The sequence below is a fragment of the Opisthocomus hoazin genome, chromosome 22, assembly GCF_030867145.1.
Source record: "Opisthocomus hoazin isolate bOpiHoa1 chromosome 22, bOpiHoa1.hap1, whole genome shotgun sequence".
NCBI classification, from domain to species: Eukaryota; Metazoa; Chordata; class Aves; order Opisthocomiformes; family Opisthocomidae; genus Opisthocomus; species Opisthocomus hoazin.
Genome location: NC_134435.1, coordinates 2,878,001 through 2,893,839, shown reverse-complemented (window position 1 = coordinate 2,893,839; position 15,839 = coordinate 2,878,001). Strand labels below are relative to the sequence as shown.

Here is a 15,839-nt window from a genome sequence, read left to right as displayed (position 1 = left end):
GTTGCTCAGATTTGGTTTTGTTGGGTTTTTTTTCTGGTGTGTTGGGGGCAGACGATGATTATCTTCGCACCGCAGATGGGTGGTACCTTCACTCACCCAATACTCCCATCCCTGAACAGCCTGGAGTGCTTGGCACGTTGAGCAAGACGATCCTCTGCCGTATGTATTCATAATGGTTGTTCACACCTTTGCCGTTAAAAGAGATTGGGTGAGTAAGTGGCAGGGGCAAGCGCAGGTAGATGTGCGTTATCTTATATAGTGCCATAAAACACAGTCTCATAAACTCCGTGGTGTGGGGTTCTCACTTCTCTCAGCGGGAAGGATCATGCTGGCGTAAAGCAAAAATTTTGTCTTCTCAGCAGAAAAATGTAGAAGGTCAAATACAGTTTTGTTAGCAGATATTTGGGGTGCTTTTCCACTTTAGCAAATTAATTATATTTCTTTTTGATCTTCAAAGGCTTTGCTGAATCATTGTTTGTTCCTTTTTTTTGGCAGGGAAACCTATTAGCAATTCGGAGAAATAAATTGCAAACACTTTCTAACCCGAGGCCAAAACCTGCTGGCGTTTAGGTGTTTCCAGATGGCAAATATAGGAGGGACTGAAAAAAAGTAAACTAACATCAACGTCTACAGAATATTTTTTGCTTTTATCAAAAAACAAAAAGGACAAATGTGTACAGAAATTCTTAATCTGCTACAATTTGTAAAGATAATTTCTCAACACTGAAACTAAGGGCTTTGTGTCTGGCTGTGTGAGAAAAATGAATGCAAGCAGTGATGTCCATTGGAAATTTTCCAGAAATTTCTGACTTCTTATCGGGTGGCAGATTATCAGCATGTTGATGACATGATAAATGCACTCTCCCACCGACCCGACGAAGGGGCCAAACAAGGCATGGGATTCCCATGTGGAGCTGAAAGAGCCATGGGAGGAAGAGGGGCAGGAGCAGAGATGGGCATTCTTGGGGCCAGCGCCGGCTGCCCCCGGTGTTTTACCCCTCCTGCCTTTGTGCCATGTGGGAGGGGGCTGGCTGAACCCCTCTGGGCTCCACTTCAGTGAAAATATCAAGAACGGGTGCCAGTTTGCAGGCAGGGGTAGGAGTAGCAGTGAGGGGTCTTCATGAGCTGTGTCGGGGATGCTCTGAGACTTTCTTGTCCTGAGCTGGGGAGTGACCATGGATTCATCAAGGCTTGCACAAGGATGCTGGTTTTTTCCTTCACGTTGCAATTAATATACATAACGTGCCGTTTCAAAAAAACTATGGAAACTTCCCAGTCTACAGACTCTTCTACCATACTTTATAATTTGCTTCCAGATTTTTTCTAAGGGATATTCTGTTGAAAACAATGACATTTCCAAAGCAGTCTGCCCTCTCTCCCTTTAAATGGAGCAGAGGAGGAGCTATCCCTGGACTGCCCCAGCCCCATCCCACGTTGCACCTACAAATCTTCACCCCTTCCACGAAAGCTGCAGCAGATCCCGGGATGCTTCTCACCCCTGCTCCAGCCCATCGCACGCCTGGTGGCTTTGGGCCCGATCCTGCTATCTTTACTCACACTGTGAGATCTTCTTCAGTGAACGGTCTGTTTGAAATATGAGTCTAAGCCCAGGGTAATGTACTATTCCTCTTAGATTTAACTTTAGCTGATCCCTACAGAATGAATTTTTTAGCAGGACAGTGTAATCTGTCTGTGAGATCTTGACAACAGGGTCCATAAGGAAGATGGAAACTTCTCAAACTCGCGATTTAAATGCAAACCCATGAGGATGTGCTGCGGTCCTAGGTACTGTGCAGAGAGGGCCAAATCCTGCCAAACACCAATGACTTCTGCCTCCGAGAAAGGAAAATGCTTAGGATCATCCGGACACTTACCATCACCATCCAGCTCCTCGCAGACCTCCTGCAGGTGCTGTGTCCAGCTCCTGGCCCCGCTGCTCAACCGTGGCTGCAATACAGATACGGGGACCGAAAACCAGGAATGGAGTCTGTAACACTAACGGAAAAATGTGATTTTTTTTTTTTTTTTTTTTTCCTTTGGTTGTTGCCAAGTCTACAGCTGGACCCTTGCCAAGCAGGTCCTTGTGGCGACATGGATTTCCATTTATCCGACTGCTTGACAACATCTGGGGATCGTTGCAACTGATTGTTATAGTAGTGATACCGGGAGTGTTTGTTCTGTGACGTGGGCCTCTGGATGCTACAACAGCATAAATAATCCAAGGAGCAACACAGAAGAACATTGCATGCTGCATCTCAATGCAAGAATAATTGTAAGGCAAAAGAGCCTAAATATGAAAGCAATCTTCTATTGATAAAAGTTTTACTTGATTCCTAAATAAGACTGATTCATATAGAAGGATTAAACTTTATCAGGTAATAGTCATAGGCTGACTTCAGTTACCTGAAGGTCTGAATTTACTCAAGCTTTAAATGCAGTTGTCTTTTAAGTTTGAACTTAAACAGAAAGCATCTTTGAACAACTGAACTTGTAAGGAAATTGTACTGTGGTTCATTTAGGAAATTTTGCATTCCCAGCACTTTTTTAAAAAGAAAAAAACAATCAAGCTTTTTGCAATGTGTTTTACCTTTAAAGCTTAAATTATTTAAGTGCTTTGATAACGTAAAGAAGTCTCCACTAGAAAAAGGGAGCAAATAAATTTCTTGGTCATTTTCCAAAATTTCCTCAAACACACATTTCATTATTTTACTCTGGACAAGGAATCCAGATTATGAGATCGGTTCGAATTTAACAAATTTCAAAGCCATAGAAGTATAACTCAAGGCATGGAAATGAAGAGAATGGTTACTAGGCTCAAGGGAAGTGGGACTGGGGTGAATTGCAAGCTATTTTGGCAAGAACACAGGTTTTGAGACTTATACATTGTCAATGATATTCTAGTTATTTGTAGTTTTTTTCATGTTTCTGCATTTCTACAGCTTGATCCTGATCTTACTTAAATAAGCATGATCTCACGCTTATTTATTTTGACGAAGTCCAGTTTCATTTATGGAGTTATTGAGGTGCAATGCTAGACTACTCCAAATTAGCTGGTTCTGTGTACCTGTGTGGATTAACGGACAAAAGAATAACCACCATCAGAGATTTACACATGCTTCATCATAGCATTCTTATGATGTTTTCTGACAAATATTGTGGAACAAAAAGGATCAGATTAGCTTATGATCTAGAGCAGATGCTTTTTGCATCCTGAAAGTCAGAGGATTCTGCCAGCTGGTTGCCATGACCCATCCAGACTCCGGTAAGTAATTGTGAAAGTTTGTGCGCTCCGATTCCCTTGAAACAATGTGTTGTGCAGTGACAGTAAAGAACAAAAGCCTATCAATAATCAAGGGGTTGCAGTTAAAAAAAATGAATGGCTCTCAATATAAAATTGGATCTCCGGGTCTTCACTCATCCACTTCAGAACTAGTTCAAAGCTATCCAAGGTAATAAAAGACCTTGCTAAAATAAAAGACCTATCCAAACTAATAAAAAACTTGACAGAGTTACTGTGTGTCATTTTCCAGGGAGCTGTAACTACTGCGTTATAGCCAGTTCATTGAGAACTAAGTACGGAGCCCAAACACTGACGAAGCTTTGGAAGAAAAATGCATCATGGCTGGATCAGATACAGACACAAAAGTGCTGTGTTAGAAGTTAAAACCGTTCCAGGAGCTGAATGCCTTTGCTGCACAGAAAAGGATGTGACAATGAGTTTCATTTAAAGACTGAATTCATTTGCCACAGGAACAATGAGGTTTCGCTTTTTTAATCAAAATGCAGACAAGTAGTTTCTTAGGCAAGCAAAGCTCTGAATTATGCTAGGGAAGATACAACGTGAGTAAACAGTCTTCTCTGTAATACAGCTATAAAATATTATGATATACATATACATGAAATAAAGAAGTGATTGAACTTGTCATTTGACTGTATTATCAGATTTGTAGCCTGTGAAAATGCCAGGGAAAATAACACAGTATGTAGGATGGGTCAATTTATTAATTGTGGATAATTTTTGAGCCAACTCCAGTCAGTGCTGTTGTATTTCTTATTTACAAGTATTCACCAAGTTGCTTGGATAAATAATTTTCAACCATCAGGTTAGTTTTTTATAGTCTTCCCAGTTTGATTGCTTCCCAATTGTCTACCAGGACCAGTGACCAGTCTCCAAGGTCACACAGCACCATTTCTACCTGGATGCCTGGAACTTTTCCAGTGGGAGAGTAATGTTTAGCACCTGGCCAGTCTGAGCTTTTTGATGATGACTCCAAATATTTGTAACCTTCCAAAACACAGGAGTAAAGGGGTAATTTATTTGTGCATATCTTTGTGGTTCTTGCCCACTTTCCCTCTCTCCGCACCAGCTCTATCACAGCCTGCTTCACTCGCTTCTTAAAATTGAATCACATAAAAACTCCAGGTAGACCAGTCCAACTGGGGGCCAGATCTTGGTCTAGTTGTTAAATCTCTCTCCAACACAAACTGGGAGGTTTATCTGAATAAGAATTTGGGGCTCAAATCTGTTAACTAGCAAAGCAAAAATGCCAGTTAGAGATGGAAACAATCTGTCAATACTTGCTTAAAGTATATGTCATTATTATTATTTTCATCTTCATCAGAAAAGGCACAATTACTTGAAGGTTTCTACTTACCTCTACTGGAGGAGCAACACTCAGGTCCCTGCTCTCAGCAGGAGTTTGGAGGGTCTGCCCCCAAAAGAGCACCAATAAAACCAGCTGCCCCAGATAAGGTCCCACCCATGCAAGCTGTCCCAGTCAGGCTGTTTCTTTGCTTTCTTGGTGGTGCAGGAATGATAGAAATATCTAGAAACGATTTGGAGAGAATTTGGTCACCTGAGATGTAGAGACCGAATGCTGCAAATGCTCTCTGGTGAGATTTTCAAAACTAAATTCAAGGTAGGCTTTAGAGCACAGAAGTCGCCAGATTTTGAAAATATTTCAAGGCCAGCTGTACTTTTGCTAATCTTGTCACTTCTTTATGAGACCAAAATGGGGCAGCTAATCTAAAGCTCTTCCTCCTTTCCCAAGAGAGCAGCTCTCCACACGGATCTACCGCAGCTCCCCATAAAGCTCGCATATATCCAGTATAGAGCAAATCATCTCTTACATGAGGTGAAAAGAAAACTGGGGGTATGGAGAGTGGGGCAGGAGGAAAATGGGATATTTTATCCGTTCCCTGTGGGAATGCTGCTGTAAAAGTAGGTTTTGTCTGATATTTCAAGTTTCATCAGGTTCATGCCTTGACTCTAGCACCCCTAGAATGGTAAAGACCTGTGAGCTTGGCCGTATTTCCTCTTCATGCTGTGGGTCTTTTTAGGTTTAAAGCTCTACTTATTTGCAGAGACTTGTCTGTATGTTGCTCAGGAAGCCCGGAACAAACTATTTCCTGTTTTTCAGATTTCAGTTTGGGGTCTGAGGCAGGGAGAGAATATTTAAATGCAGATATTGGATGGTACCCATGTGCCCCCGGGGAGACAGGGCTGCGAAATCTTCATTAAGGCTATGTGAGAGGCAAAAAAAATGAAGAAAAAAAGGATTCAGCTCTTCATATTATTCATAGACAGGAATACATTGTCTTGAATATTAGCTGTGGGTCTTGTCCCTCGAGATCTGAACACGCTGGCAATGAGGAGTTTTGAACAGGTTCCCAGACATTAGGGAATTACACAACACATGAAGAAGGTAGATGAGAACAGGGACTAGAGATGTCCCCATTCTCTATTTCTTCCTGTTTAAAATGCATTAATATTAAAAAAAAAAAAAAGAAAAACACAGAACAGTGGCAGATTTTGTAACCCTGTTAAAGGAGAAACAACGATATATACAGCCTGCAGTTGACACGAACTTTTTTCTTTCTTTTCCACCTGAATCTGAGCTAATGGGAATAATAACTGTTCTGCCTGCCCACTGACCCAAAAGATGTGTGTTCTTGCGCTAATCTGCTTCTACCGATATCGACTGCTGGTCTCCGTGGGTTTGCCTTGCAGAGTCAGAAATAAATTACCCATCAGAATCGATGAAACTCACGGCTATGGTTTACATAGACGTAGCTCTGTCACCCAGACTTGCAAGCGGTAAGTGCTTGCAGAGTACTTCCATACCTCATCTTTTGAGCGTGTAAGGGCGTGCAAGCCACCCTTGGGAGAAACCCACTCATCGGCGTATGCTCACTGTGGGATCACTGCTATTGCTTTGCATACTGTTGGGTTGGACAAATTGAAGTGCCTTCAAGGTCAGCATTGCTTTTGCTCCTTGGAATGGAAATGAAATAGTAAGTCATTTGCGGGTCGTGATGTTGGTGCCTTGGTGACACCGAGGTTCTTGCATTCCCCCAAAGCTCAAATTAAACTGAGAAAGCACAACTGCTTCACAGCTTGTGTTGTGCCTGGTACACCCTGACTTTTAGTTGGGTTAGTTCATTAGTTATAAGCTGTCAGATGTAGATAGTTCACTGACTGCAGGACTGGAGTTATGAGTGAAAGAAGAACTAAGTCACCTAATAGGCATCTGCCTCGTGACTTTGAGAGACCCTCTGGTATCACTGAAATCCGCAGAAGGTGGATGCATATACTGAGAAAGTGCCATGAAGTTGTGGAAGAGATGGATCTGAGAATTCAACAGCAGCACTAATAATATTTAAAGCCAAGTCAAGTAACCTCAGGCTGAAGAGGGCTGCATGTTCAAGAGAGAAAACTCTTGAAGATGCTGGGTTGATACTTTGGACATCTCTCCTGAAGCAGCAGCAATCACATGGAGCAGTGTCACCCAAAACACGCGTGACCAGGACAAGGGGCAATGGGCACAAACTGAGGCACACGAAGTTCCGTCTGAACATGAGGAGGAACTTCTTCTCTCTGAGGGTGACGGAGCACTGGAACAGGCTACCCAGGGAGGTTGTAGAGTCTCCTTCTCTGGAGATATTCAAGACCCGCCTGGACAAGATCCTGTGCAGCCTACTGTAGGTGACCCTGCTTCGGCAGGGGGGTTGGACTAGATGACCCACAGAGGTCCCTTCCAACCCCTACTATTCTGTGATTCTGTGATTCTGTGACCACAACAGAGCAGCGATTGGCGTAAGTAAAAGGTCCCAGGTCAGAGCTCATCAGGAGTTTCCATACAGAAAATGAAATATTGTTTTAACTTCTGATTTAATATCACAGCAGCAGTTGCTCATCGTAATATTCTCTATGTAATTTTCAACTGAACTTCTGCTTCTAGACAGGTTGGACAGAGCTCTGAGCAACCTGGTCTGGTTGAAGATGTCCCTGCTCACTGCAGGGGGGCTGGGCTAGATGACCTCTAAAGGTCGCTTCCAACCCAACCCATTCTATGACAGAAAATAAGACTTTTTAGATCAGTATTCACTATTGATCCAGAGTCTGAGCCTCTGCTTTGCTCTTTTAATTAGAAGTCAGTTGGGGAGTTGTTACTTTTAATAGCATTAAAATGCACATATACTAGCCTGATCGCCTGAAAGTGATTGTGGGTTTAGCTGTTTATATTCAGTAAGTGATGCTTGTTTTTCTACAGGCCGGTGTCAAAAGCTATTTATAAAACCACAGAATTGTAGACTACCGTAGGCGGACGGGACCTCTGAAGGTCACTGAGCCCAACCTCCCGCTCAAGGCAGGGTCTGCTGGGGCAGGTTGCTCAAAGCCTCGTCCAGTCAAATTTTAAGTATCTCGAAGGAAAGAGCCCACAACCTCTCTGAGTCCCTGTTCCAGTCTAAAACTGACCTCAGGGTGATTTTTTTCCACACTTATATCAAACCAGAACATCCTCTGTTGCACCCTTGGCCATGCACATTCGCTGCGTGCCCGTGAGGAGCATCCGGCTCCATTTCACTGCCCTCCCTCTCTGTAGCTGCAAGTGCAGTGAGGTCCCCTTTGGAGCCTTTTCCTCTTAAGGCTGAGCAAACTCGTTTAGATAAGCCTTTATGCTTTCATTTATGGAGTTGCAGTGTAGCAAGTGTCATTAGTACAGCATAACTATAGGGAAATTTGGGGTTTTTTTCATTCATTGTAATATTTTCTCCATCTGTGTTTGTAAATAGCTATGATAGGAAGCTGTAATCGTGCCATTTCCTTTCATACGAAACTTCTGTTGGCTTCTGTGCAAGCTGTTCACTTACAATTAAGGTGGCCCATCAAGTTTTGGCTCTGTCTGTGACCCGTTTTGATTCCACCCACTCCAGAGTAACCCCCAGCAGTGTGTCTCTGCCAGTCCTAAAGGCAGAAGAAGATGAACCTGAAGTTTATCCCGAGGACCTGATAAGAGGCAGGCAAAAGCTGCTTTCAACTGAAAGGCTGCTGAAGGAAGCAGTCTTCATCTCAGCATTTCACCAGGGGTTGTGCAGCACCGACTGCTCCGGGCGGCGCATCCCGGAGGCACGCGGGATGCAGCAGCGTCCTCAGCCGCGCTCGCGCAGGCGTCCCCGCACCGACGCTGAGCCGACACCACGGCCGTGACAGCACGCAGCTACACACGAGTTCACGGTGCGAGTACACGCTGCGGGCTGGGCTTTTGCGGGTCTCTGCTCTGCAGTGCGGTGGCTGTCAGTGCTCCCTTTAAACCAGCTTAAGCACCTCCCCGCGAGCTGTAGCAGCATATTTGCATTGCAGCACAGATGTACCCAGTGTAACACCACATATAACTCCGCAAAGCCAACATCTGGTCACATTAAATGCGATAGAAATGTTGGTAGTGGTTCCAGTGGACTGGTTGCTCATTTCTTTATTTTGCATTTTTTATCTACAGAAGATAAAAGTCCCTCATATGATTGAGTCACCTGTCTGAACCAGTCAAAGCTCTTACCCAAAGGTTTGGCTGGTATGAGCAATTACATGGTTGCTCCTGTGACTTTCACAGATTTTATGCTTTCTTCCAGGTCACTATCTATTACTCTTCAGAATGGAAAATTCAAAGATCTGAAAGCACCTAATAGGTTGAGAGAGACAATGCCTTATAAAAATGTTATTGCTATTGACTTTGTGGAAGATTTGATTACAACGAATTGGCAGGGAAATGATTTAATACTAAACACTGACGGCTGTAATATCTAAGAGTAATTCTGGACAATAAGAGACTAGAGAAAAAATGCATTTCCTTTTACTGTGGGAGAGGCTGTTGCTAAAGGGATAGCAGAGACGCAGCATAGTAAGAGTGATATGCTTCTAATAGCAACGCAAAATCAACCAAAACAGTTTGTGATGGAAGAGTTACAATAGAAAGTTGGCCAAACAAGAAAAATATATAAGGAAAAATCATTCCATAAGCAGCTGAAACAAACGTAAAATTATTTTTTTACTGCTTAAAACATTTTATCAACAACTGTTGTAAGTTAACGGCCATAAATAAGGCAAAACCAACCAAAAATCAGTGTCGACACAAGGTCCCAAGACAGATTTGTTGAATCCATTCAGCACCTTGCTTTCTCATTGGTGTCTGAGCCTTAAGCGTGAGAAATTTCAGCTGCTGGCTCAAACTATGGTCCCCAAAATTCTCTGTCAAGCTCGATTATTTCCCCGCTTTCTCCGTTCTGCCTCTTACATCTCCAGGCGTGTCATCCCAGCCAGGGTTTTATAACCCGTTGTTTCAGTTCAGCTCGAGATTGTGTTACAGCACAGCAAAATAGTAAAAACCTTCGTGCGATTCCACCCAGAAACTCTTTAACTTTAAAATACAGCGTTACGAAGCCCAGTGTCCTCCGGTTTTATTAGCTATTCTTGAGGGGTGCTTAGCTGGCAAGTGCAGCATCTGCCACCGGCTCGTCACGGCGTTAACAGCCGAAGTGCAAACTCCCCAGCCTGTGCACAAATAACATTTTACGGGCCCCGACGGCCAGAGGCAGTGGCGGGTTTTGCCGTTCCAAGGCTGCCGGTTCCTCCAGTACCCCGGCACCGTAACAGCGTGTGGGATGTGAGCCTCCTCCGAGCAAAGGGGAAGATGGGACCTTGGTCCCTGCGGAGAGCAATGGTCCCTGCCCCTCTCTGGTAAACCATCCTTTTTTGAGGCAACCCATCCTTTTCACCCCCTTCTAGCTCGCTACAGCCAAGGGAAAAGGAGGGGCTGCTGTTGTGGTTCCGAGACAATTCCTCCTGTGTGTCCAGCAGGTACAAACCCTGCACTGGAGCCTGCTCGTGCAGAGGGGACTGCGCATAGCCAGTGACATTAATTTACCATGAGGGGAAAATTCCCGCATAAGTGGTCTCTACTGTGTATAAAACACTCCGTACCAGTGACATTTGCCTCTTCTCTTAGTGATAAAATATACTTATTTGTGAAGTAGATCTTAATCTATCTCAGAAAAGTGTTTTTAGTTTTTCACAGTAGCATTTATAATGATTGAAAGCGTCGGCTAGAGAGGACATCTTTCTGTAGCAACGAACAAAAATAAGAATAACTTTTCAGCATTACCGTATATCAATAGCCAATTATTTTTGTATGGATGGGTTCTGGCTGGCTGCTAATGGACTGACAATGAGATAAGTCTTCCAGGAGAGAAACCATCATTTTAAAGATGGAGTGGCTGGCCTTTTAATTTTAAGGTATTACCAAAATCACACCTTTCACCTTTAAAAATTGTAAATGGTCACAGCCTTGTTCTAAATCATGTAATTGCTGTTTGAACTGAGCCCGGCTCATGCTTTGCAGGGGTTTGTCTTTCTTAGCACTGACGGTGCCATTTACATTTCTTAATTTTTCTTGAAGAACAGCCTCCTCCTTGTACTCTCCCTCCCAGCCTGCTTGCTGGCCATCTGTCTGCAGCAGCGATTGAAGGAATCTGTAGCCAATTCACCCTTGCTCATACGCATTTCTTGAACCTGATATACAGTGTGGAGTAAAACCTATTAAGTGATGAGATATAAATGCAAAGATGCTTTAGAAAACTTTTTCAAACGTTTCAGATGAGGCAGGCTCACATTTATTGCTGTTTTTTCTTCTGCTTTGGTGCATATTCTTTCATCTTCACCTATTTCATCCATCTGCCTCTTTCTCCCTGACACGGGGAGTTTTCCCGATGCGGATTAGGAGTCCCACTCCTCTGACCGACTGCCTACCCGTCTGCTGTACAGCCTGCATCGTAACAGCTCTGCTAAAGCTCCTTGCTTTAAACGTCCTCTTGAAAACAGGCTTGAAAGAAAGATCTCCGTATGTTCCAGAATGTGCACCAAGATGTTCCTGTGACTCCACCGGATGTACGAGTAACCAAGGAGCTTGGGAAAAAAATCTAAACACCTTACTCCTATCCATGCCCATGGATCAAAGTGCTTTCTTGTCTTCGGATAAACCCTATCTGCTGTTTTTGATGATCTCTCTCTGGGCATCTGGGAGAAGAGACCAACAAGATATTCAGAGATGGGTAAATTGAGGAAAACAAGTGCCTTTCCTAAAACTGCAAGTTCGGTCAATGGCCATGGGACCTGCTCACGCCGTTGGCCCTACAGTCAGCACCTGCAGGGCAATGGAGCTGGAGGGAGCCACTGAAAGTTGCCACATCAGTTTTAGTTCAGCTATCTGGGACTACTCACTTGAACCCTCCGCATGACCTCTAGACATGTCCCCTAGTTGTTCTGACAACTCCTCAGAAATAAGAAATGTGCCTGGAGTTCCTGTGACATATTATATTCCAAACTTTGCCCAGTGGCTGATGGTTCCTTCCCCAAAGTGACATATTGATTGTGGGTACACGTAGGGTGAGTGTGATTGTGTTCAGTATTTTGAGCTCATCATCTGTCATCCCATTCTCATTGTCATCCGAGGCCCAGACGGTATCAGATTGGAAGCAGTAGTGTAGAAAATTACGAACAAATCAAAAAAGACTACAGCTGTGAAATGAATCAAACCACTGTTTCTACGTTTAGTATTTCCTTTGGTATGAAACATCTTTTACAATTTGTTATTATTTTGGGCTTACAGCTATGAAGGCAGGGACGAAGCACTGCAACCCAGCACCCAGCGCTTGCGGGCACTCACCGGAGCAATCGTTCACTAAAACGCGATGAAGACGGAGAAGGACGGGTCACCAAGGGCAGCACCTACCTAGATCTGGGCCTCGACCCGTTTTGCCCACCCAAAGGATGTGCCACTGCTGCAGAGGCTTGTCCGGAGACATCCCGGCTGGTCACGACGCGGGAGAGCAGCGCCCACAGAAAACTCCCGCGTGTTTCCAGCTCTTGACCTTGGTCTTCTCCATTTGCTGCTTCTTAAACGGAGCGATGCGGTTTGGAAAGTTCAAGTCCAAGCTCCATGTCAGCTTTTCAGAGCAGCCCCTCGGTGTGCTGATGCTGTACCGTGAGAGCAGGCTTTAAATATGTGTGTGTTTGTATGAAGATGACCACATTAAATTTAAGCAGAAATAAATGGCAATTTAACTGGCACAGATACACAAGGCTGACATAATCTCTAAAGGTTTGAGGCTGCTATTAAATTTGTTCCTCCTTATTAATTTGTGACCAAGAGGATAATGAAAAACTGGCAACTCTAAAGCTGACATAAAAAGTAAGAGATATACAGTTGGCATGGATAATTTCATGCATCGCCAAAGTGAAAAGGCTTTGCTAAATGTATGTAGGCAAAGATACACACTGTCATCTTAATGAGCAATTAAAAGATGGACTCCTAATAATTGAATCACGACTCTTGTCACATTTGTATTTGTTTAATATCTCTAGTTTTGGTTGAATCTGATTTTGAGTTTCTATTTTAATCAGGTCTGATTTAGGCTTTTGGTTCAAATAACGAAAAGTGATGAGCATGAATCTTGTTGTCCTATTACCTCCTCAGCTTCTTGTTTCCAGCGAATACAATGTTCTTTTGAAAACTCATGTTTAATTATTGCATTTAGATAGCAGGACTGGACAAGGAGGGGGTGGGTGGGTGATTCGCTGTCGTTCGAAGTTCAAATTTTTAAAGACAAAACCTTCTCTTCCTCTTCTGAACATCACTCAGTAGACTTTGGAAGTACTTCAGACAGCTCAGATGGTTATCAGTTAATTCCTTTTCTGCTAGAAACCAGGGCGTCTTGGCTATGTGCGTCAGTCTATTCTGCTTTTTTTTATTATTATTAAAAAAAAAAAAGCCCAATAAGAGAAGACCATCTGTTCTTCAAAACGCTTTCCCTTAAACTAACTGCCGTGGTCACCCTCGAATGCTGTCATATCTGCAGTGACACGGAGCTCTGCCTCGCCAATCTGTTGTTTAAAATCTCTCCTCAAATTTCTGAAGTCGCTTCAGTCAGAGCTGACAACAGGTTGCACATTTCCAGCTCCTCTCACCGAAGTACGCGAGACCGGGGCCGGCCCAGGTCGCTCCCTCTTCGCAGTCCTCGTATTTGCCCACGTCGTATCGAACATATCGTCACTTGCAGCTTCGACTCCTCTCAACTTCCAGAGTGCTTTTACTTGCTGTCTTGTCTTCTGGTTTTAACATTTTTTTTTTTTAAACTGAAGGAAGGGGAGGACGCTTAATTCTCATTTCAGTGAACTGGTTGTCCTGTTTTTAAGGCAAAAAAAAAAAAAAAAAGCAAACTTGTTTTTCCCCTTTCTCTGCATAGGAATCTTCCCTTCCTCAAGCCTGCCTTTAAAATCATTCATTTTTCTTTTCCTTCTAACTCAAATCACTGGTTTTTGGGCCTCTCCAATTCCCAGTTCAAAGGCAAGCAACAATTATTTTGCTCCAAACCCACCCAGCCCTGAAGATGAGGAATTTGTCAGTTTTTCATTGCCAGCCCGCTCTGGAGCAAGCAGCAGTTTATCGCTCCAGTTCTGTAGCGGAGCTGTTTGCTTCGCCCGGCTTTCGCGGGAGGGCAAAGCAACGCGGGGGGGGGGACACAGCAGACCTGCCCAGCAAAGCTCCCACAGCATCCTTTCAAAAACCCATCTTGGGATGCAGCCCGGGGCCCTGGGGAGGCTTCCACGGGGCTTTGGAAAGGTCTCGGGACAGACTGAAAGTGTTTGAAAAGGCAGGGGATGGAGCTGGCCGGAGGGCAAGGAGGGGCGCCTGCCCATAGCTTTTTATAAATATATATATATATAAGTATTTTCAAAAGGTTGGAAAACATCAGAAGATGTTGAACAAAAATATCACCGAATTGCATAGGACCCAAGCGTGCAAGAGAGGATGCTAAAACCGACTTGGTACCTGACGGTGCCAGCGGTGGGAAAGGGAAACCTGGGCATCCCGAGATACCTGGGCGAGGGACACGGTCACCCTCGGCACCCGGTAACTGGCGGAGCAGCAGACGGGCACTTTCCATGAGCCCAACACAGCCCCGGTGCGGGGTAAACGCTCTCCTCAGTGGGCCACCCAAAGTAAGATGTTCAGGTTCAAGCACAGGCGTGAAACCTGCAGGGACCAGCGTTCCCAGTAGTGACCAGCGTTCCCAGTGGCAGGAGGCGGCTGAGCCCCAGGGACTCGACGCAGGGACCGGGGAGGGTGCTTAGGGCTGACGGCATGGGGGGGTCGCAGCAGGCTCCCGTTCATCTCAACTACCAGGGTCACGCAGATGCCCAGCAGCCCCCAGCCTGCGCGTTTAAAACCGTGTGGGATGATGTAAAATGAGCAAAGCGCGGAGGTGAAGCGACACGATCGCCTCCCTGCTCGGTGTCCTCACGCAGGGGCCGGTGTAAATGGACCGGGGCCGTGTGGACGCCTCAGACCTCTGCTAATGCAGCTCGTGGTTGCGTCCTTCTGTAAGAGACACAGAGAGATTGCGAAATGCTTCAAGCTGACAGCACGGACGGGTGTTTTCATAGAATAAACGGTGCTGCGAAGTGGCAAGACTTTTCTTCCTTCCCCTCAGGAACTGGGGAAGAGTTGTCTCCGCTGATGTTGTTCCCGATTTCTTTCCCTCAGGAAAGAGCAAGAGATCTCACCGAAGATAGCGTGTTTGTCTCTGATTAGATTTCAGCTTTACTTTTTTTAAAAGCCTCAGGCCTCTTAAACCTAGAGGCCAGCTGTGAAATACGCACTCATTTCTCCTTTTAGGACACTCTGCAAAGACCTCCTTTATCTTACGATTCACGGTGGATACTCCCCGTTTTATTACATTTGCGATTTCTTTTTTAATCCAAACCTTAAATCAGCAGCTTCAGATAATTTCTTTTGTAAAGAAGGAAACCAGAAAAAAATTAGTCCCTACAAGCCTTTGTGCGTGGTTTGGGTAGCGTAAGGTCCATTATTTTTTGTAAACACTGGGATATTTTGGAGATGTGGCATTGAACAGGCCGGAACTAAAGATGTGAAAAATCCTGGAAAATCCAACCTGTGTGATCACTCGGTAATTCCTGCAAAGAAAATAAAAAAACAATAAAAAAAGCTTACTCTCACGAAAGAGCCTCTCCTGCGACCTAATTTTGTGGAATGATTTTTTTTTTTTTAATAAGCATATTTCAATTCCAGGCTAGACCCGGTTTCTGAGAGCAGCCTGCGCCTTTTTAAACATCGGAACACGGCGGGTCCTGCCCTTTTCACGCCGAAACCGACGACAAATCCCGTTTAATTGGGCAGGATCCAGCTGTAAGCATCATTACAGGCAGAAACGCAAAACTTGGGGCGTTTTACCGGGCCTTCCTGCTGGAGCTAACGGCGGGCGTGACGTCGCCTTGCCGCCGCGTCCAGTCTGCGCGGGCATTCGGAACCGCGCGCCGGAGTCGGAGCCTCTCCCTCCCCAGAACTCTTTTTAAAAAAATAAATGAATCATATAGAATCATAGCATGGTTTGGGTTGGAAGGAGCCTTAAAGATCATCTTGTTCCACCCTGCCATCAGCAGGGACATCTTCCACCAGTCCAGGGTGCTCAGAGCTCCATCCAAC

The 15,839-nt window shown here is 44.6% G+C and overlaps 1 long non-coding RNA gene across 2 annotated transcripts in view; it reads left to right on the top strand.

Moving 5' to 3' along the window:
• LOC142363954 (uncharacterized) overlaps nt 1-12,871 on the top strand; it is a 156,762-nt gene extending 143,891 nt beyond the window's left edge. The window contains exons 4-5 of one of the 2 annotated variants that reach the window (XR_012766050.1): nt 496-3,262; nt 11,943-12,871. This is a non-coding gene — a long non-coding RNA (uncharacterized LOC142363954). Of the gene's footprint in view, nt 1-495; nt 3,263-3,530; nt 3,859-11,942 lie in introns of those variants that run through there. The other variant, XR_012766051.1, reaches the window with a different exon arrangement.
• The last annotated feature ends 2,968 nt before the right edge of the window (nt 12,872-15,839 follow it).